Source organism: Trachemys scripta, chromosome 3 (genome assembly GCF_013100865.1).
Source record: "Trachemys scripta elegans isolate TJP31775 chromosome 3, CAS_Tse_1.0, whole genome shotgun sequence".
Taxonomy (NCBI): Eukaryota; Metazoa; Chordata; order Testudines; family Emydidae; genus Trachemys; species Trachemys scripta.
Genome location: NC_048300.1, coordinates 110,825,765 through 110,846,939, shown reverse-complemented (window position 1 = coordinate 110,846,939; position 21,175 = coordinate 110,825,765). Strand labels below are relative to the sequence as shown.

The 21,175-nt window shown below is 42.8% G+C and overlaps 1 non-coding gene across 1 annotated transcript; it reads right to left on the bottom strand.

Moving 5' to 3' along the window:
* Positions 1 to 20,849: 20,849 nt before the first annotated feature.
* Positions 20,850 to 20,921, bottom strand: TRNAE-CUC. Its single transcript has one exon. It is a non-coding gene; the product is annotated as a tRNA-Glu (tRNA).
* Between the last annotated feature and the right edge of the window lie 254 nt (positions 20,922 to 21,175).

Genomic DNA, 21,175 nt, shown 5'->3' with positions numbered 1-21,175 from the left:
TGCTTGCTTGTCTCTGTACAAGCAATGAATTTATAGTGCACACAGAAGTAGCTGCCTACTAAAAGCGTGCACACATCAAGACAGTTGATCCATGCCAATACAAGAGACTCAATGTTGTAAAGAGTTCAGATTAACTTATTTAGTTGTATTTGGACATTTATTTTTAGCAGCCTCCTGATTCTGTGCAAGATCTCTCCTCTTTTCACTATCAACTTCTGGAGGTAATGATTTCTCTGGGTCTGAATGAAGTTACTGTGGGGGTGTTATTTTAAATTGGCTTTTTACATGCCAACATTGTAAATGTGGGTTTGATTCCAAACCAAAATGAATGTACTAAAGGGCATATCAGTAAATTATTTTGTCAGTACCCAGACAACTAGTGCTGCATTAAAAGTTTTGCTTTCTTTTTTTATTACAGTGACTTAAAATAACCTAATATTTTAGTACATTGACTCAAGAACTAGAGATTTTATGAGAAAATAAAACACAGCATGTATTATGCACTTGATTTCTCTGCTGTGTGGAGAAAGCAATAAACATGGAGAATGTTAAACATTATGCAAAATATACTTTAAAATATTTGTTTTAAAAATACTGTACCTAGTTGCTTTTTTGTGCATTACTTTGTTAACCTTTTTCTATGCAAAAGTCTTTACATATCACTAATTAAACGAAGTCCTTTTTGACTGCGTTTTATAGATGATTTGTTGCAGTTGTTTTTGCTTGCCTTTGGGAAGTGGAAAGCCTAAATGCACTTGAAGTTCAGTGTCTACCTCTGATAACAAGCATCCATAAGTTGCTGTTTTTGTTTGGACCTCTTTGCTTGTTCTAAAAGCACATCTGGTACGTATTGTGCTTGAAATGGGAATGGAAAAATAATCCTACCACTGAAACAGTGTTGTTTTCAGGCTTGTAAACTGGCTCAGTGTCAGTTGACAGTAAACCTTACAATATGAACCAGTCCTGTCCGTTTCCCTCACCCCACCCCACCCCCAGCAGCAACAAGAAACAGCTGTGGGTTGCAGATGTCTCTTTTGTTAAAACACTAAAGATGTGGTATTATTTGGAATGAGTGGCCAGGTACTAACCCCAGAAGCTCCTCATACATGTTAATAGAGCGTGTTGATTTTTACTACTGTCCAATCTTCCTTTTTGCAGATCCTCATGGATTAGTAATGTAGCCACTGGCCGGAGTTTGCTGTACCTAGCATTTAATCTCAAATCAAGAAGATAACATAACTTCTGTAGTACATTTAATCTCGTGCTAAAAACACTTAACCAACATTAAGTCACAAAATCCCTGTGAAGTGGAGAAAGTATTATGATGCCCACTTTACAGATAGGAAGATTGAGGCACAGAGACATGACATGCCCAAGGGCAAACAGCCTGAGGCAGTATCAGAGTATGAACTACAACCCCTCCACCTTGACTCACTGTGCCTGGCCCTTGGTCCAAGCAGTAAAAAACACTTCCAATCTTAAAGAGAATAAACTAGCCTATTATGCAGATTTTTGTTTGCTTGGACAGTAGAATATTAAAGAATGAACAAAGGGTGGTTGAGACATTTTATCTCTGACATGTAATAACATACTGGATGTTCCTTCAAGGTCTGCTGTTTGAGGAGGGAATCAGATTTTTCCTTATGGAAACACAAGCGCTGTTCTAAGTATGTTCCAGTACCTTGAATTTTCCTCTAAGTTGAGTAAATGTAGGCCAACTTACAAGGAGGTGGAAGGCTGCATCTTTTCTTCATAGAACAGAGCAGATTGCAGCATCTCACTCATGTCTTTAATGCACAAACTATTAGCCTTGCCAGTCAAACCATGCGGGACATTAAGTATCCTTCAAGACACACGAGCATACTATAAATGAAAGCAACCAGTGGCTTCATTTGCCCTTGGGGCTTCATTTGGGTTCCACCACCACTTTGTGCCCTAAAAATCATAGATAAGAATACACAATTCTTAATCAGAAGTACCTACTTTTCTATATTTGAAGAAATTGAGTTTTACATTTTAGTTATGAATATTTTAAAATAAACTGAGTGCAGGCATCATATTTACCATCACTTCAGAAATAAAACAGGTATTGATTTGTGAGCTCATGTGAAATGCCAGTTTCAGAGTGTTTAAATCCTGTTTTTTGATCCATGCAACAGAAATGGTACAGGCAGTGGTAGTGCAAAGTGCTCAACTGTGCCATGACAGCACCACTGTGAAGTTCCCTTGGCCACCCCATCCATATACTCTGAGCCATTTGCAGCGGGTACACTTTCAATCTGTGCCAAGGGCACACCTATACACGCTTATGCTCCATACTCTTCATTTCCTCGCCCTCATGTCCCACCTTCATACCACACGGCAGGACCTAATGGCACCCATTGAGGGTGGGTAACCCTGGTGAGCCAGCCTGTATTCCACCTTACTCAGTTGGCAGCTTCTTCACGGAACCATGAGCACAGGCATGTACTTGGTGTCGTTCACCCCTGTCCCTTCTGTGGTGTGAGGGAGACCCTGGCACACATTTATCTAGAGTTCACTTGGTTACAGGCCCTACTCCATTCCTCCTAGATCTTTTATTACATTTCTGGCTGCACTTTTTGCCCCATCTTCTCATTTACGCACAGCCTATCCATGGCCCCACAAAGTCGTGGGACCTCCTACCAGTGATGGCCAAAGTGGCCATCTATAACACCAGGGAGAGGATGTTGGCTGAGGGGGTTCTTTGCAACTGTGGGCCCTATTTTCGGTCTGCCCTCCATTCATGCATCCAGACGGAGGTCCTCTGGGCAGCGTCCGCTGGCTCCCTTGACACCTTCGAGGAGCAGTGGGTGCTGTCCGGGGTTTTCTGCTCAGTGTCCCCTTTAGGTTCTCTCATTTTGACTCTTTGACCTTCACACCCACCCTTGTTTTCTTTTTTTGTTGTCCCCTGTAATCAGTTCAGTTCCCAGGCTCAGGAGATCCTCCCCAAAGGCTGGGGGAGGGTCTTTAGCCGTGGGGGGGCTTATGCCCGCCCACTTCCCCTGGAATTTTCAATAGAACCACTGTGAAAGGTGACTTGGAGGGACCAACTCTGGGGATGAGACATTAGCTCAGTCTTCATGCCCATTTAGTCTTTGGCCTCTCTGCTTAGAATGCTAACAAGGGTGCCATCTATAGTGATGTGACGTGGACATTTGCCCAGTGAGAACTTAACTGAAATCAATCATATTTTATGTACACTGCTTAATAGCCAGCAGAGAGTAATAATTTCCAGTGTCTGCTGACTTTGGTTCCGTTCATACTAATAAGTTAAAGATGAAAGGGTGAATATATCTATTACATTTAAAAAATACAATAAAAGAAAGCTATTTGGATTGCGAAATAAATCACTCAAAAGTTAGAAAATGCCAGATTTATGATTATCTGTGCAACCCTAATTTTGTCCTTTTGCGCATCCATTCTGTGTACTGCATGAGGCAGTGGTCCTGTGGAAAAAACAGAACATGCTCATGTAATCGGAGACGGTTTCATAACACATAATACAAGGCGGATGAATTAAGATTGTATGGTCATGTGTAAATCTGGCTTTTCTTAGTTTTCCAGTGCTTAACGTTGCAACCTTAATGTTCTTTAAAGATGGAAGGGGGGATTGCATGCAATTTCCTAAGATGTTTCTTAAGAGAAAAAAAGGTTAAAAAAAAGGTATTTATGTACAACTGTAGCCTCCCCCAGTCATTCATCATCTGCCTGAACCCATACCACTTGAGCTGTATAACTAATTACATTAACTGGCAGCAAGGGAAAGCTACTCTCCTACTAAAGGGAGATGGGCTGCTGGGGCCATGGACTAGGTCAAGTGATGAAATTAGGGGGAGCTTGGCCCATCTCCCCATCCCCACCCCCTGGGAGTCAAGGGAACTCCTCCCTTATGTAGTGTCCCAGAGGCTGGAGCCATGTTCTGGGCAGGTATAATCAGAAGGAGTTGTACCTGGCCCAGTTGCAGCTACATCTGTTCTAGACATTCCCAGTTCAGTGCACGCTGCTGCTGCTTTAGCAGTAGTATGGGCCTGACTTTTTAGAACGTTCACGTTCAATGATTATTTTACCAGTCTGACAATGTTTTCCTGCAGAACACAAGTAACAAAAGAAATGGCAATTTTAAACACTATGTCTCAACCAAACATGAACAAAATTTCCTGAGATAAATGAAGGTCATGTCTTTAGCCCTGGGACTTTCAGAGGACTTCTGCAAAAAAAATGAAGGTGTTACATTTTCTCAACAAAAAGTTGCAAGCATATTTTATAAGGGAAAGTGTTAAAAACACTAAATATAGGGGTTGTTATTTACTCCCTCTATTACTATTAGTCCCCTTAGCTATCCACTCCCATAGGTTTGGATATTTTAAATATCACACTTACGAGAATTTGATTAAGTGATCACTCTAAAAGCCACAGGCAGTTTTGTTCAACTTTACAAAATGATAAAGGGATTTTTATATTTTATCCATGAGTTTTATACACTTTGTAAATAGTTTGGGTGTAATTTTTACTCAAAGCGGCTGTAGCCCACTTATGAGTCTCTTTAACCTTTTCAACTTTACGAATCTTTACAAACGTACTTTGTTTCACCAATTAGCTTTAAAAATCTCAAAGAACAACAGTGCAGATGTCTATATGTACCCTGAATGAGTCCATTACAAGAATCACAGTAAGTTGTAAATAAAGGAGCAGTAGTTGGGTTTTTGGCAGCCGGGGGCTTTATCAGTCTAAATATATGCCCAATATTTCCTGATTTTACAAGCTAATACAGCTTCCTGTCTCCTGAGATTTTGAAACTTTTTCCTGTCCCAAATTGGGATTAAAAAGTCACTCTTGAATTTTTTCATGACCCAATAATCTGAAAACTTTTTTCTAATTGGGTCAATTGAAAAGTTTCATTTTAGTCATCTTAAAATGTTAGATTTATGTTTTAACTCTTTTTTTTGTTTCATCTTATTATTTTGAATTAACTACACTTTTTAAACAAAAGCTCATTTTGAATCAGAACATGAAGCTTTTCATTTTGAAAATGTCAAAATGGGACATTCTGGTAATTCTGAAACTTTATTTTTTTTAAAATTTCAAATCAGAAGATTTTTCAAAACTGACTGTTTCCTGCAAACAGTTTTGGTTTTGATGAATTGACATTTTCCAAAGAAAAGCATTTAATCAGAAAATTCCCAACCAGCTTGATAAACTAAACAGATTTGGTCCTGGCTTCAGTAGATATCACCTGAGAAAAGACTTTGTTGCTTCAGTGGTATTAATGGCTACTGCTAAAGGGCTACTATTAATAATACCATACCATATTTACCCTTTAAGCTTGTATATAATATAGTGTACTTATGTGTCTATCTTGGGGTGGGAGGAAGACCTGAGTTTGATTCCTGCTCTTATGTTTTCAGAGGAGTAAGTGAACATAAACAAAAAAGGATTAGCCAGCAGCCAGGCTGCCATATGTTGCCCTTGGCAAGATAAGGCCTGGTTACACTTGAATGGGGCACCTTTACAGCAGTATTTGCTGCTTTTCTTAAATCCCCAGCTGCTGGAGTCTTAAGGGAAAAAGTAAATTTCTAGCTCTCCTGGTTGCAAAGAAAAGTCTCAAAATGTGAACTGAATGCACCTTAAAGGCTCAGAATCCAGAAGGCAAATAAAATGAACCCAAAACGTACTATTTTAAAAAAAGGTCTTGGGATTTTTAAAACAGATTTAATGATTTTGGAGACCAGACTCATATTTGAACCCATTGGGCTGGCAATACTGTCTTCAAGCAAACTTGAAGGTTTAGACAACGTGTAGCTTTTGTGCATTAGAACAGAGCCATTATTTAATCTATAGAACCTTTTATGAAGTGTTAGTTGTATTTTGTTTTTTATGTATTCCATTTTTGGTAGTTTTTTAAAGAAAAGTTTTAGTGAAGGGAAAAAAATACATTAATGTAAAGTTACAGTTGACTGTAATCACAAAACAGCCAGGAAATTCTAACTCTGCTCTATCATCATATGCATTAACTACAGTACCCCTTCTATTAAATGATCACACTAATCCAGGAAACAATATAGTTCTGGCAAAAATAAAGGAAAGGATTTTTTCTGTAATATATGAACATATGTATCATTTTATATTATTGCATATTATGTGACAAATCAATAAATGACTATTTGGTTATCCAGAGGTATAAAGGGGCAGAATGAAGGTTACTTTAGGGACCTATACTTTAATTTTTCTGACTTTGATTAAACTCTCAGTCTTAATGCTGCATTTTTTGCATATATCAGGGATCCAGGGAATTTTATTTTTTCGGGGTGCTCCTTTGGGGACCTTTAAAAGAAATGGTTACTTTTTAAGATTTATATTTGTAATCAGATCAACACCGGAATATACACTGGATGTGGAAAGTTTAAATGGTTTTAACGTTTCCATGATACTCTCCAGCACATTTGTAATATATACAAACCTGAAAATATCCTTACTCCCCACCCCCTCTAGTCCTATTACTTTTTTAATGTATTTTTGATACAAAGACCCTGGAGTTTATTTTGTTTGGGGCATTTGGTGGTGTTATTCTGAAACACCACAACATTGGTAAGAGGAAGTGGCAACCATGAAAACAGTCTTCTCCTGTTGCACTGTTCAGTTAGTTAAAAATACTTCCTCTTTTTCACCCTAACCTTACCCCTTTCTGGGCAGCTGCTCCAAAATGCAACCCTCATTGCTGGCAAAAATGAAAGCCAAAAATTTGCTGAAACCACAGTAAAACTGCCGATCCAACCAGACACTAGAAAGTTTTAGCCATAACCCTAAATACCAGCTAGTTTTAAATGCCAGCCACTGATAAGTTTGCAGTTGCGCCAGGCTGTCCTAGAAGCTTATGTGTGTCTCTCCATTATTATTTTTTGGTTTGTTTTACCGTTATTAAATAAATGTATGTTTTCAATAATTGCACCATATTCCCCCTCCTGCCCCACCATCCCCATGATCTGGCACCACATAAAAACAAGCAAATTATAATGCTCCCAAATATATGTGCTGCTAAAAAAATTTAAATTAAGCTGTGCACACTGATCTGTGCAGATAAGATACTGTGGGCAGCAATTATCTGTTGTGGAAAACATTTTTTGATACTGCTGGTAAAGTGACCTTTATATGTTATCCTGTCCTCCTTCAAGGCCTAGTAAACTCAGAAGAAAGATTCCCATTAGTAAATCACTGTTGGATCATTAAACCTTTTAAAGCCAGTATGTGCTTTACCAAGAGAATGAGGATTATGACACCCAGTGCCTGCTGCCCACTGACAATCATGGGAACCGACCTCGGTAATAAATCCATGAATTATCTGGCTCACATTGACCGGTTCTCACGCCAGAGCAGCTCCTTTGATGTGACCATCAAAACCCAAGGATGCCCAAAAGCAACAGCCACAGACAAAACAATAGAGAAGTAATAATTCAATATACATATGTAAAGCCTGCCTCCCAAAATGCTCAGCTTTTGCAGCAGGGCACGTCTCCCTGGGTATATGAAATTGGAGATTAAAGAGAAATAAAGTTCATGCTAACTGCAGTATTTTCTGTAGATAACCCTTTAAGAGAAGAAAGGCTGCACATATTGTATCAATCTTCTTCAGCCATAATGGATATTCATGACTTTCATAAGAGAGGCTGTGCCCCCCCACACACACACACCTTTTTTAATATCTATCCAATAGTTTGAAGTCACAATATGCTTAGGGCCAATCCTGCAAAGAGACTTAAGAACACAGGCAACAATACTCAAAGAAGTAGTCACATTGACTTCACTAGGATTACTCACGTAAATATGATTATGTATGTTCTTAACCCTTTGCAGGACCAGAGCTTCAAGGAAGAAATGCTTATTTGCTTTTCCTATGCAGACAAGTACAGTATTGGTACAGTTCAGCATAGACATATGCACAAACATAGCAGAACCATGCTAAATTGCATGGCCAGGAGACCTATTGTGAATTAGCAAGTAAATAAAGAAAGAATTTAAATATATTGTAGTTCAGCTTTATTATAATTCTTCATAATCCTATTATTTTTACTTACACAGCAGTCGTTTGCAAAGGATTGGCGACCTCATCCACAAACACATAGTAAAACAGTCCCTGACCCTAAGAATTTATAGGGTAAGCCCCAACCTTGTCAACACTTATACACATGAGTAATTTTACTCATGTGAGTAGCCCTATTGATTTCTCTGGCTCAACTCACATGTATTTGCAGGATTGGGACTTAAGAATGTACTACTAAAGGTAATATAGCATATTTTGTAAAAAAAATAAAAAAAAAATCTTAATGAAATCTCATTACAGCATCTGCTATTAAGTGTTTGCTCAGAGGTAGGGAGAAACCATTATTTTTCTGTATTTTTATAATGTGTGTAACTTAGTGTGCAATTCTGACTGTCAGATACATGTTAATAGAACATTTATCTCAAGGCATCTAATTGCCATAAACAAGGAAAAGCAAAATACTAAACACTAAAGTTAAAAAAAAAAAAAAAAAAAACAGGAGCCCAAATGCCCAGAAAGCTGGTCCAGGAAGAAACCCAGTAGTCAGGAATCTTCCCACAAAGGATCAGCATGTGATTAAAAAGCTGGACTGATACTTAGGAGTTGAATGTACAGTTTCAGGCTCTGCAACACACTTCCTGTAGGATCTTAGGCTTTGTGTCTCAGTTTCCGCAGCTGTAAAATGGGGATAACACTACTTTCTTTATCCAATCCTTTGTCTTGCCAATTTAGAGTGCAGGCTCTGGGGGCAGAGACTATCTCATACTATGTGTGTATACGACTGTCAGATTAACGGCCCTAAGATCAGCTTGACACTCTGTTTGTTTATTGTAACGCTACTACTAATAAAGGATAATAGCAACTCTCAAGGCAAGCCATCCACCAACAAAGGAGGCCCAATTCCTAACTGACATAAAGGAGGATGGGAGAAAAAAGGAGCAGATTGAAATAATAAGATGCAAATAGAGTCAAGTACAGGCCCTATCAAAATATCATATTGCTATTTATTTATGTAACTGCATGTGAATATTTATAAAATATGGATCTATGAAAAAGATGTCTTATTGGCTCATGAAGTTATGACAGTGTGCTTATCTGTCATATCCAAATATATTAGAATGCATTAAACATTTAGCCTTCCCAGAAAATTATACACAAAGGGGAAAGACAGTAGGATATTTTCCCTGCTTTTTTCCCTTCCCTTTTTAATTTTTCCCATAATTTAAATTATTTATGGGTGCTAAAATTGTAAGCCAATACCAGCACTTTTAGATCTAATCTGTGAGCTAGTAGCTAAAATCTAAAAATGAAGAACTTCATTTGCAGTTGCTGCAGTTGGGCTTTCTATTCTCATTTCCATGGACACAGAAGTCAGATTGGTGAAAACAGTCTACGTGATGGAGGGGTTGTTTTTTAAAGTATTTTTAAAAACTCTTACTCCTTGTTTTTGTGGATCCAACAGATTTCTAATGGAAGTGGGAACTGGCCATGAAAAAACTGAGTTGGAGATCCTGTTAATAGAATGAATGGTCCTCAGATCTGCAAAAGTGGAGTAGGGGATTATTGCCTTTAACTTATTTTTAACTTTTTCTTCAGAAACAAGATTGGAAAGATTGGATAACCATCAGTTAAAGAGGGATTTGAGTCACCACAAGCCTGGTTTTCAGAAGTGCTGTGTACCTACAATTATAAGTGAAGTCATTGGCAACTATACTTACTCACTACCTTCGAAAAATCAAATCCTAGATGTATCAGGGTGGGCACCCAAAAACTGAAGCACATAGAATTAGTAGACTCTTTAAAATCTAGTTTGTGTGTGTATGTGTGTACCTATAGGCTAACATTTAAAAAAAAATATTAAGACTGCATAATGCTCACAAAAGCCAGTAAATTCAGGATGTTACTTTCATCCTTGAATTATTTGTTGCCATATACAACACATGCCACATATGTGGTTTATTAGGTGTTTTGTGGAGTTCAAAAAAGCATTAGATAAGTTCACAGAGGATGGGTCGATCAATGACTATTAGCCAATATGATCAGGGGTGCAACCCCATGCTCTGGGTGTCTCTAAGCCTCTGACCAGGGCTGGCTCCAGCTTTTTTGCCACCCTAAGCGGCGAAGAGAGGGGGCAAAAAAAAGCCGCGATCAGCAGCACTTCGGCAGCTGCTGTCCCGCACCGCTTCATTCTTCAGCGGTAATTCGGCGGCTGGTCCTTCTCTCTGAGGGACCCGCCGCCGAAGACCCAGACGTGCTGCCCCCTTCCAACTGCCACCCCAAGCACCAGCTTGCTGCGCTGCTGACTGGAGCCGGCCCTGCCTCTGACTCTCAGATGTTGGGACTGGATCCCAGGTGATGGATCACTTGATAATTGCCCTGGTCTGCTCACTCCCTCTGAAACCTCTGACATCAGAGGCCAATTAAGGGTTTGTGGAGCCCTGAGCCAAAGCAAATGGGGACCCCTCCCCACCCCTTCCACCTGCAGTCTCCCCGCTCCCTCCCAGCATTCCTGCCAGGGAGTGGGGTCGGGGTTCAGGGGCTTTCTCTGCTCCCCGGCAGAAGCGCCGAACAAGGGGAGCGGGGCAAGCCCCCGCGCACCAACTCCACTCTCTGGCAGGAGCGCCGGGTGGATGGAGTGGGTAGGGACACGCGGTCACCCCAGTTGGCCAGGGCCCCTGGGCACAGGCCCCACTGGCACCCAGTGGCTAATCCGCCACTATCTGGCATTGGCCACTGTTGGAAGATAGCATACTGGGCTAGATGGACCATTGGTCTGACCCAGTACGGCCATTCTTATGTTCAGCCATTACTGAGGAAAAGAAAGTGGGTGGGAGGAATGACAAAGTTAATTCAGGATTGTCCATGTGGATCACTTTGCTTTGTCCCATTAGCCAGAGTTAGCAGTGCAGACCCATAAAGCATGTGGGATTGGCAAAACTTTTTACAAGCAAGCGGGCCAGGCCTGATGTTCTTGGTTTGATATCAGAATTTTCCTTCTCCTAGATGGATTGGTTGCCATAGCTGACGAGCCTCACCTGCCCAATAGAGGTGCAGAGTGGTGAAGAGACATGCCCAAGGTCATCCAACAGGTCATTGGCAGAGCCAGGAGCAGAACCCACACATCCCAATCCTGCATCCTCTCACTGTACCAGCCTCCTTAGGAGTCTGCCTTTGGATACATTCATGATATCCCTGGCCTGAATTTGAAATAAGGTGGAAATAGAGAAGAAGGAACCTGCTACTGACTACCTAGTGCAAAATTAGTCTTCTCCATTCTCTTGCTACTACAGTTACACTCAGGTAGTCTCTTACCTGAGGGGAGAGGGAATCAGCCATCTATTTGTGCTGGATGCTGTATGCAGAAGTTCACAAAACCACCTCACAGATGTGAGTCACCATTTTGAATCCTATAAAGGCATCTGGGACAGTTTAAGATTTATAGCCTCCCACAGCATCACTTCAGTGGCAGAAATGCAGTACTGTAGTCTCCCATTGCCACAAACAGGAAACTGCAGCACTGAATGGGAAACTGCCTTCCCGTGTCATATATTATCAGTTTATGTTTTACTTTGTTTTTGTCTTTTCTTGTATAGCTGGTGTTGGTTTCCTGGCTTCCTGAAAGCCAGGCAAAGATTGGCAGGTCATGTTAATTTTTAAATATGGTTTACAAAAAAATAAATACATAACAGAAAAAAGTTATTGGGGAAACAAAACAGGGAAGGGGCTGACTGAAGCCAAAAGGAGGCAGAAACAGAGGTCTATAAAATAGGTTTTCAGCCAAAGGCAAAGTCAATTTAGGCCTTTGAAAAGATCAGAACTCCAGAGTAACTTGTTGAAGGACCTCTTGGAAAATAGTTCTTGGACAATATTACTTGGATTTATGTATGATTATTCAATCCATCTTTTTTTTAGGATAGAAACTATGTGGGGGAGGTAATATCTTTTCTTGGACCAACTTCTGTTAGTGAGAGAGACAAGCTTTCTGATAGAAGAGGTCTGTATAAGCTCAAAAGCTTGTCTCTCATCAACAGAAGTTGGGCAAATAAAAGATTTTACCTCATCCACCTTGTCTCTCTAATATCCTGGGACTAGCATGGCTACAACATTTTCTTCTTTTATGATGTCAGATTAAATAAAATGCACTGATTCTGATTAAACAAAATGTATCCTGACTCTTTTTCCTTCACACATGCACCAGAACAACTCTCCAACCTACAGCTCTCATTTCTCCAGCCATATAGTGGTGGGTATGTAAGGCTAAAATGTTATTAAGCTTATCTTATTATATCAGCAGCATCCACTTATAGCATATGCACTATCTAGATACCCAGCTCTGTGGTAATCAGGCAATATAGTAATCAGACCAGATCCAAATAATCAGACCAGTCCACAGTAACTGCTTTCCCTAATAAATCAATATACCATTTAATTTTTTCCTTTAATAATGTAAAAAAACCTAAATCCCTTTACAGATCATTGTCATTTTATGGCAGATATTGTTCACTCTGGCCCTCTGTTCCCATAGGTCAGAGCAGGGGGAGATGAGACCATAGTCTTTTTTTCCCCATCTTTTTTTGTCTGGCAAAGAGATTGTGGTCTCTCCTCTTTGATATGGACCTCACCCCATCCTCATCCTTAGATGCATCCATGTAGCAAAGCGAGACTCACCAGTGTGGCACCTCCTGCTGGTTGTCCTGAGAATTGGCTCTTGTCCAGCTTGGAGTGCCCTCTGTTGGCTAGTGGCTCACCTGCCTTAGGTCCCCCATGTCCCTCCCGGACCCTGGAGCCCTTTACCCTGGGGTTCTGCCCCAGCAGTACCCCCACTCTCTGGGTCTCCTCTCCCTGGGGAACCCCCAACCCTCTCACCCACCTTGCCTCAGTGGCTACTGCCAGTCACCATCTAGCCCCCGTTCACTGGGGCAAACTGCAGTCTGTCATGGCCACTCATCATCAGCAAGGAGGTTGGACCAGCTGCCTCTGCCTAACTTTGGGCTGCACCTCTGCAACCCCAGTACCTGTGTAGGCCTTCACTAAGGCCTGCAGCCTGGGGGTTTACCAGGCTGGGGCTCCCCAGCCCTATTCCTCAGCACTGCTCCAGTTTCAGGTACTGTATGTTCCCCAACAGCTAGGCCCTCTCTCTCAAGGGCTGGAGAGAGACTCCTCCAGCTTCTGGCCCTCAGCCCTCTTATCAGGGCCAGCTGGGCCCTAATTGAGCTGGCCACAGCTGTGGCAGCTTCCCCAATCAGCCTAGCTTTTCCCAACTGCAGCCCTCTCCAGGGTTGCTTTTAACCCCCCTTTACTGGAGTGGGGCAGCTGCCGCAGCAGTGCTGTAAGGAGGGTCTTTGTCGGCTGCATATGGGCCCATACCGGTGGCCACTTCTTACCAGTATGCCATACCGGCCCACTTTCACCTTTGACTATAAGGTGGATAGAAAGCTGGCTAGATTGTCAGGCTCAATGGGTAGTGATCAATGGCTTGATATCTAGTTGGCAGCCGGTATCAAGCAGAATGCCCCAAGGGTTGGCCCTGGGGCCGGTTTTGTTCAACATCTTCATTAATGATCTGGATGATGGGATGGATTGCACCCTCAGCAAGTTCATGGATGATACTAAGGCCTTGGCTACACTTGCGAATTCACAGCGCTGCTGTGAAGCCTGAGTGTAGTCGCACCGCCAGCGCTGTGAGAGCTCTCCATAAAGCTCTCTCGCAGCGCTGTATGTACTCCACCGCTCTGAGGGGAGTAGCTTGCAGCGCTGCGAGCGAGCATGCAGCGCTGCAGGCGCTGATTACACTGGCGCTTTACAGTGCAGCGCAGCAAGTAGCAGCGCTGTACAGCGCCAGTGTAGCCAAGGCCTAAGCTGATGGGAAAGGTATATAAGATGGAGGGTAGGGATAGGGTCCAGAGTGACCTAGACGAATTGGAGGATTGGGCCAAAAGAAATCTGATGAGGTTCAACAAGGACAAGTGCAGAGTCCTGCACTTAGGACGGAAGAATCCCATGCACTGCTACAGACAGGGGACCAACTGGCTAAGCAACATTTCTACAGAAAAGGACCTGGGGATTACAGTGGATGAGAAGTGTGCCCTTGTTGCCAAGAAGCCTAACAGCATATTGGGCTGTATTAGTAGGAGCATTGCCAGCAGATCAAGGGACGTAATTATTCCCCTCTATTCAGCACTGGTGAGGCCACATTGCATCCAGTTCTGGGGCCCCCCACTACAGAAACGATGTGGACAAATTGGAGAGAGTCCAGTGGAGGGCAACAAAAATGATTAGGGGGCTGGGGCACATGACTTATGAGGAGAGGCTGAGGGAACTGGGCTTATTTAGTCTGCAGAAGAGAAGAGTGAGGGGGTATTTGATAGTAGTCTTCTACTACCTGAAGGAGGGTCCAAAGAGGATGGAGCTCGGCTGTTCTCGGTGGTGGGAGATGACAGAACAAGAAGCAATGGTCTCAGGTTGCAGTGGGGGAGGTCTAGGTTGGATATTAGGAAACACTATTTCACTTGGAGGGTGGTGAAGCACTGGAATGGGTTACCTAGGGAGGTGGTGGAATCTCCAACCTTAGAGGTTTTTAAGGCCCGGCTTGACAAAGCCCTGGCTGGGATGATTTAGTTGGGGTTGGTCCTGCTTTGAGCAGGGGGTTGGACTAGATGACCTCCTGAGGTCTCTTTCAACCCTGATATTCTATGATTCTATGCTAGCCTGGGATATAGAGTCTGAGGTTCACTTCTCTGCTTTAACACTGATTTCCTGTGAGGTCTTGGGCAGTCTCTTTTAGTCCATCTGTAAAATGAGGATGCTACTAGCTCCCTACCTCACAGAGTTGTTGTGAGGCTAAATGCCTTAAAGGTTGTGAGATTCTCAGACATTAGGGTAACGGGGCCATATAAGTACCTTGACTAGGTAGACTTGTTCTAGAAACACACTAATGCACCTGATAACCTTTTGTATTTTCTTTTTTATAAACAATGCCCTCTAATAAAAAATGTTCAAGAGAAATATTTGATGTTTACACACATTGTTATGTATGTTGCTTTCAAGAAAACTGATGATCATCATGAAGTGTTTGGATTTGGTAACAGATATATGTTAGTATTTAATGTATTTTATCAGGAAATATCATAGGAATAACTGCTTTGTTACTTTGTGTGCATAGCTCGCTAAACCAAGCTATTTTACTTTATGATATGTAATGAGTATTCCCCTTAACAGCAACCTGTACAGAGTGTGAATAGGAGTAGATCTGGAGATCATGCAGTTAGGATGCCACCTTGTGGTATACTAAAACAATATTTTTTATCAATAAACATATGATAGCTCTCCTTTAGAGTCTAGTGTAATATTTTATCTGGATATGTATACAGCAGCCAATAAAAAATAATGGGGTGTCTTGGCTTGTGGTTACATCACAAATGCCATGTTTGGAGAATCACTTTGTTTACTATGTTTCCTTTTCTTCAGAAAACACTGTGGTGTGAAATCAAGTGTAACATTATCTTCAGCAAAAGCATCCATCATCTAAGTATCTTATTGACTGTCAATATCAGGGAACCTGTTATGAATAATCAGACAAAAAAACCTGTGTTAACAGGGAATTAAGGTTGTAAATATGTGTGATGGGTTGGATCACAGAAACCCCCTTGGGAACCGCCAACTGATGTGCCAAGACTACTTCTGCCCCTGCTTTCCCTGCCAGCTTGGGACTCCAGAACCCTGTCTTGCTGAGCCAGACACGCCAATCTGCTCCAACACAGACCCAGGGTCTAAACCACATGCCCCAAAACTGCAACTTAACTGAAAGGAAGTTGAGAAGTGTTCCTGTCTTTAACACTCAGATGCCCAACTCCCAATGGGGTCCAAACCCCAAATAAATCCGTTTTACCCTGTATAAAGCTTATACAGGGTAAACTCATAAATTGTTCTCCCCCTATAACAATGATAGAGAGATATGCACATCTGTTTGACCTCCCCCGTCCCCCAGGTATTAATGCATACTCTGGGTTAATTAATAAGTAAATAGTGATTTTATTAAGTACAGAAAGTAGGATTGAAGTGGTTCCAAGTAGTAACAGACAGAACAAAGTGAATTACCAAGTAAAATAAAATAAAACATTCAAGTCTGAGTCTAATACAGTAAAAAAACTGAATGCAGATAAAACCTCACCCTCAGTGGTGTTCCAGTAAGCTTCCTTTTACAGACTAGTCTCCTTCTAGTCTGGTCCAGCTATCACTCACACTCCCTGTAGCTACCGTCCTTTGTTTCAGTTTCTTTCAGGTATCCTTGGGGGTGGAGAGGCTATCTCTTGAGCCAGCTGAAAACAGGGCCGGCTCCAGGGTTTTGGCCGCCCCAAACAGCCAAAAAAAAAAACAACAACAGGCCGCAATCGCGATCTGCGGCGGCAATTCGGCGGAAGGTCCTTCGCTCCGAGCAGGAGTGAGGGACCATCCGCCGAATTGCCGCCGAATAGCTGGATCTGCCGCCCCTCTCCGGAGTGGCCGCCCCAAGCACCTGCTTGCCAAGCTGGTGCCTGGAGCCGGCCCTGGCTGAAGACCAAATGGAGGAGATTCCCAGGGGTTTAAATAGACTTTCTCTTGTGGGTAGAGACCCCCTCCTCTCTCCTATGCAAAGTCCAGCTCCAAGATGGAGTTTGGCGTCACATGGGCAAGTCACATGTCCATGCATGACTCAGTTTTTACAGACAGCAGCCATTGTTTACATGCTACCCTGAACATCCTCAGGTAGACTTCTTATGTGGATTGGAGCCTTCCAAGATTCAGTGTCCTTTAAGTATTTCTTGATTGGGCATTTAATTTGCACATTCCTTTCTAAAGAAGCTGACCAAATGCTTTACTAAGGCTACTTAGAAATCAAGCAAGTACACAGCCAATATTCATAACTTTGAATACAACAATGACACATGCATACAAATAAGATGAATAGATTCAGTAGATCATAACCTTTACAGAGATATGTTACATGGCATATATAGCATAAAACATATTCCGGTTATTTCATATATAAACATTCATAAGCATATTTCCAAAAAGCCTTACGGGGAGCACCATCACAATATGTACCAACAATCGAAGGGGGGAGGAAATTAGTAGAAGGTTGTAACTTAAAAAAAAAACCCAAACAAACAAAAGAAATAAACAAAACCCTGAATACCAGGAAATTTAAAATAAAGGTCCCATTGAACAGTCTCTATCCCCGATCCCCAAATATTGGAAAGTATGTATAATAAGAGTTAAGGTAGCAATGCAAATCTAGGCCAGATACTCAGCCATTGAACTAATTAGATTTTTACAGATTTATACCACCTGTTTACTGGTCTTCCTTAACTCCATTTTCATATCCCTACGATCCTATGCATCTGCCAGCTATAGTGGTTCCATGATGCCAACTGTATAAGCTTTGGAGGGAGAGAAAAATGTCTACATTTTAAAATGTCTAAAAATACTCATAAAAGTTTTTCTATACATAATCATCTTGCAGTGTTAAAGTCCAATATTTCAGAATTTATCAGGGTTAGAAGCAAGTACTGTATACCTCATTTGAATGCTGGGAATCTGCTGTTTCAATTAGTTTAAAACTTCTGTTCATCTTCTACATGGTGGCAATATCCATATGCTAAACTGCAGAGCCATGTGATCAATTTATTTCATCACTGATTGCCTCTTGAGCTCCCTGCTCTATTATCCAGTTCTTCTGGGACCATTCTAACATTCCAGTGACATGATTCACTCATTTAAAACAAACGAACAAAAAACATGCCAGAGCAATGTGTCCTTCTCTTACCACCAAATGTGGAATTTCCTCCCAGAATGACATTGGCCCAAGGTCTAGATTCATGCCTGCACCTGTAATAAGTTTAAGGTCTGATACTCTGTAACTCATTAATGCTAGAGAGAGAAGCTTTATACCATTAGAAAAGAAGGAATCTCACTTTTTAGAGGCATACATTTCTAGCCCTAGTAAAATACAAAATATCTGGCCTTAAAATTGCACCATTTGTGCAAGCAAAAGCTATTTTGGAGGGTTTTTTCAGAAGTGTCTAAGGTCTCTTTGTTATAATTATTCTCTCTCTGAAGCCTGTAAAGCTGGACTCTTGGTACTAAGAGACTCCGACTTTACCACTGGATATGTGAAAGTTATACCAATAACAAATAATGCTCAAATGTTTAAAATAGTTCTACCCTAGTTATTCTGTAAAATATATAGCATATATCACCATCTCTGCTGAGAGCTGTCATTAGATGGAAATCACTTCAACCACTTCTGAAACTAACCATCATTCCCTGAAGTGGAAAGCAGGAAGTAACACTACACCATTACATTAGTCATTTTGCACTGAGAGCCAAGAGAGAGCGTGGAATATGGGAGCCATATGCAATCCCTGATGTTACAAACGTGACACCCTAATAGAGGTAGCAGGAGTAAATTGTAGATTACTGTATATGGAAGCAGGAAGTGTCCAAAATAAAAAGGGTAAAATGGGGGAATGGCTGAAAGCCCATATTCTTTTTGTTGCAACCAGCCCCCCAGCCCTTTTTGTTGTTGTTGTTGTTGTTGTTGCTTGCACCTGTTTTCTGGGGTAGAAAAGTGAAGGAGATCCCAGCCTTCTGTTTGCTCAGGTTTGGTGATTCCTTGTCATAAAAGTAGGTTAATATATTTAACTAAACATACACACAATGTAACTAGATTAGAGATTTGTCCCCATTACATCAATTTGTTCCCAACCCTTGTTGTAGCTGCAACAATGCAAACTGTAGTGGAGAGAGGCAAAGCCACTATTTGTAGTGGTGCTTTCAAGCTCCCTCAGGGTAAAGAGTGGCTTTGCCTGTCTAGGTTAAAGAGTTGCACTGGCGCAGCTATCTCAGTGAGAGGCCAATGGCAGGGAGGAGCTGTGCTAAAACACTATCAGCTAGCAAAGCTCCAAATGTGTTAATCTGTGTTTTAGCAAGTGTTGAGCGGCTTTTCAATCTTATTAACCTAACTCAACTGAGCTAACTCAATTGAAAAACAAACACTTCTTGCCAGTCAAGACAGGGCCTTAGGGGACAAATCCTGCCTCCACCTGTTATATGAGCACATATTGTTCAATAGGCAGTAGAATGGGTAGAGAAGCACTGCAATCCGGAGGGCAGGGTGTGGGGAGTGCCATGTGCCTTAGCTGTTTGGTTGGGGCATAGCCAGTGAATCCATGAGGGTATAAACCCACCAACTGGGGTTACCACCTTTGAAATGCAAAGAAATCAGCACCCCCCAACCCGACAAGACAAGCCTGCCACAACCCCAACCATAAGGCAACTCTGCAACCCCTACTTCAACGACCACTTCTAGTATATAGAGAGATAATACATCTAGATAAGATTGATAACAAAAATAGGCATTTATTTTATCAGCATTTTTTTTGCCAGCCAGTCTTTGTAGTGTTTCATTTAGCTAATTGTCATTGAATGTGCAGTTTCTAATGTAAACTTTTTTTCCTGGGGGTGTAGTAGGATCACTCGCAGCATTCCCATGATCGTCCATTATTTAATATGCCTTGCACGTCTCCTCAGTCTCGCATGATCCAAACCCTCTCTCACACACGCGCGCGCTGTGCTTCCGTGTTGGTGGCATAGGCACCAACTTTTTCTGGTGCCGGTGGGTGATCGCGCCCACCCGCCTCTGGCCCTGCCCCAACTCCATCTCTGCCCCGCCCCCATTCCAACTCCTTCCCCAAAGTCCCCACCCCCTCCCTGCCCCATTGGACCCCTCCCCAAATCTCCACTCCACCTATTCCCCCGAGGGCACCGCATTCGCCCTCCTCCCCCCTCGCTCCCAGCGCTTGCTGCTGCGTTTGCAGCGCAAGCGCTGGGAGCCAGGGGGAAAAAGCGGGCATGCGGCACACTCAGGGGAAGAGGCAGAGGTGAGCTGGGGTGGAGGCGCGGGGCAGGGAGCTGCCGGTGGGTGCAGAGCACCAGCCCCGGAGCACCCATGGAGTTGGCGCCTATGGTTGGTGGGCAGCCAGCTACCGTATTTTCAACTGTTTTGATCTATTATCACTTAAACTGCAGACGTGGGAATATCTCAGCATCTTTAGCTGGACAAAGAAACTTTTAACATTAGATATCCCAGTCTATTGTGATAAAAATGCAAATCTTTAGAACCATGTTAAAAAAACAACCACCCAGTACTGTAGATTTTGCTGGCAATTGGCAAATCATAAAAAAATCGGGCCAGGCTGGTCAAATACAGGTCAGGTAGTAACGCTACCACCAACTGACACATTCCCCTGTGTGTGTGTAGGGGCTAGGGGAGGATGCAGAAGGAATCAAGGAGCAGCCTAGGGGCGGAAAGGACATTTTTGTTCCTCATCCCGCTGCTGTGGACTCCACCAATCCAAGTCCATGTGCCAGGGCTGGATGCTGGGCGCAGGAAGCGACCCCAAGCACTGAGCCTGTGAAATGACAGAAACGGGGAGAACTGTGACACGTCTCAGGGCGATGGCGCCTGTGGGGCGCGGCGGGCTGGCCCAGGCCTGGCAAGGAGAGTACCAGGCCCCTGCGAGTGGTCGTGGGCCATATTGCACACGCTGGTGTAACAGGCCGAGCCATGCTGGTGCACTCTGGAGAGTTTGTAGTTTGGGGGTGAAAACACCCTTCCAGGCCTGGTGCCCACCACGCCTGCATTTGCCAGTGCCGTGTATAGCATGGGTGGGCGGCGACGGCAAGACGCAGCTGTTCGCTGCTTCAAGCTCCAAACCAGCCGCGGGGGTGAGGAGGGGGGCAAAAAACTTGCTTCCCTGACCGGGAATCGAACCCGGGCCGCGGCGGTGAGAGCGCCGAATCCTAACCACTAGACCACCAGGGAGCTGATAAATACGTTCTCTGAGCATCATTGTAAGCGCTATACGCAAGGCGTTCTACCCGCCTTCTCACGCAGCCCCGCCTCTGCCACCTCTACGCCGTGCAGAGCTCGAATTCCTAACTCCGCCTACTCCCGTAAAACCCGCCCGTCTCGACACGTAGCCACGCCCCATACGTGACTTGCATCACGCCCACTTTCTAGTCCTACCCCTTTGCTTTCCCTTTTCGGTCTGTACCACGGGGGTGTGACGCACTGAG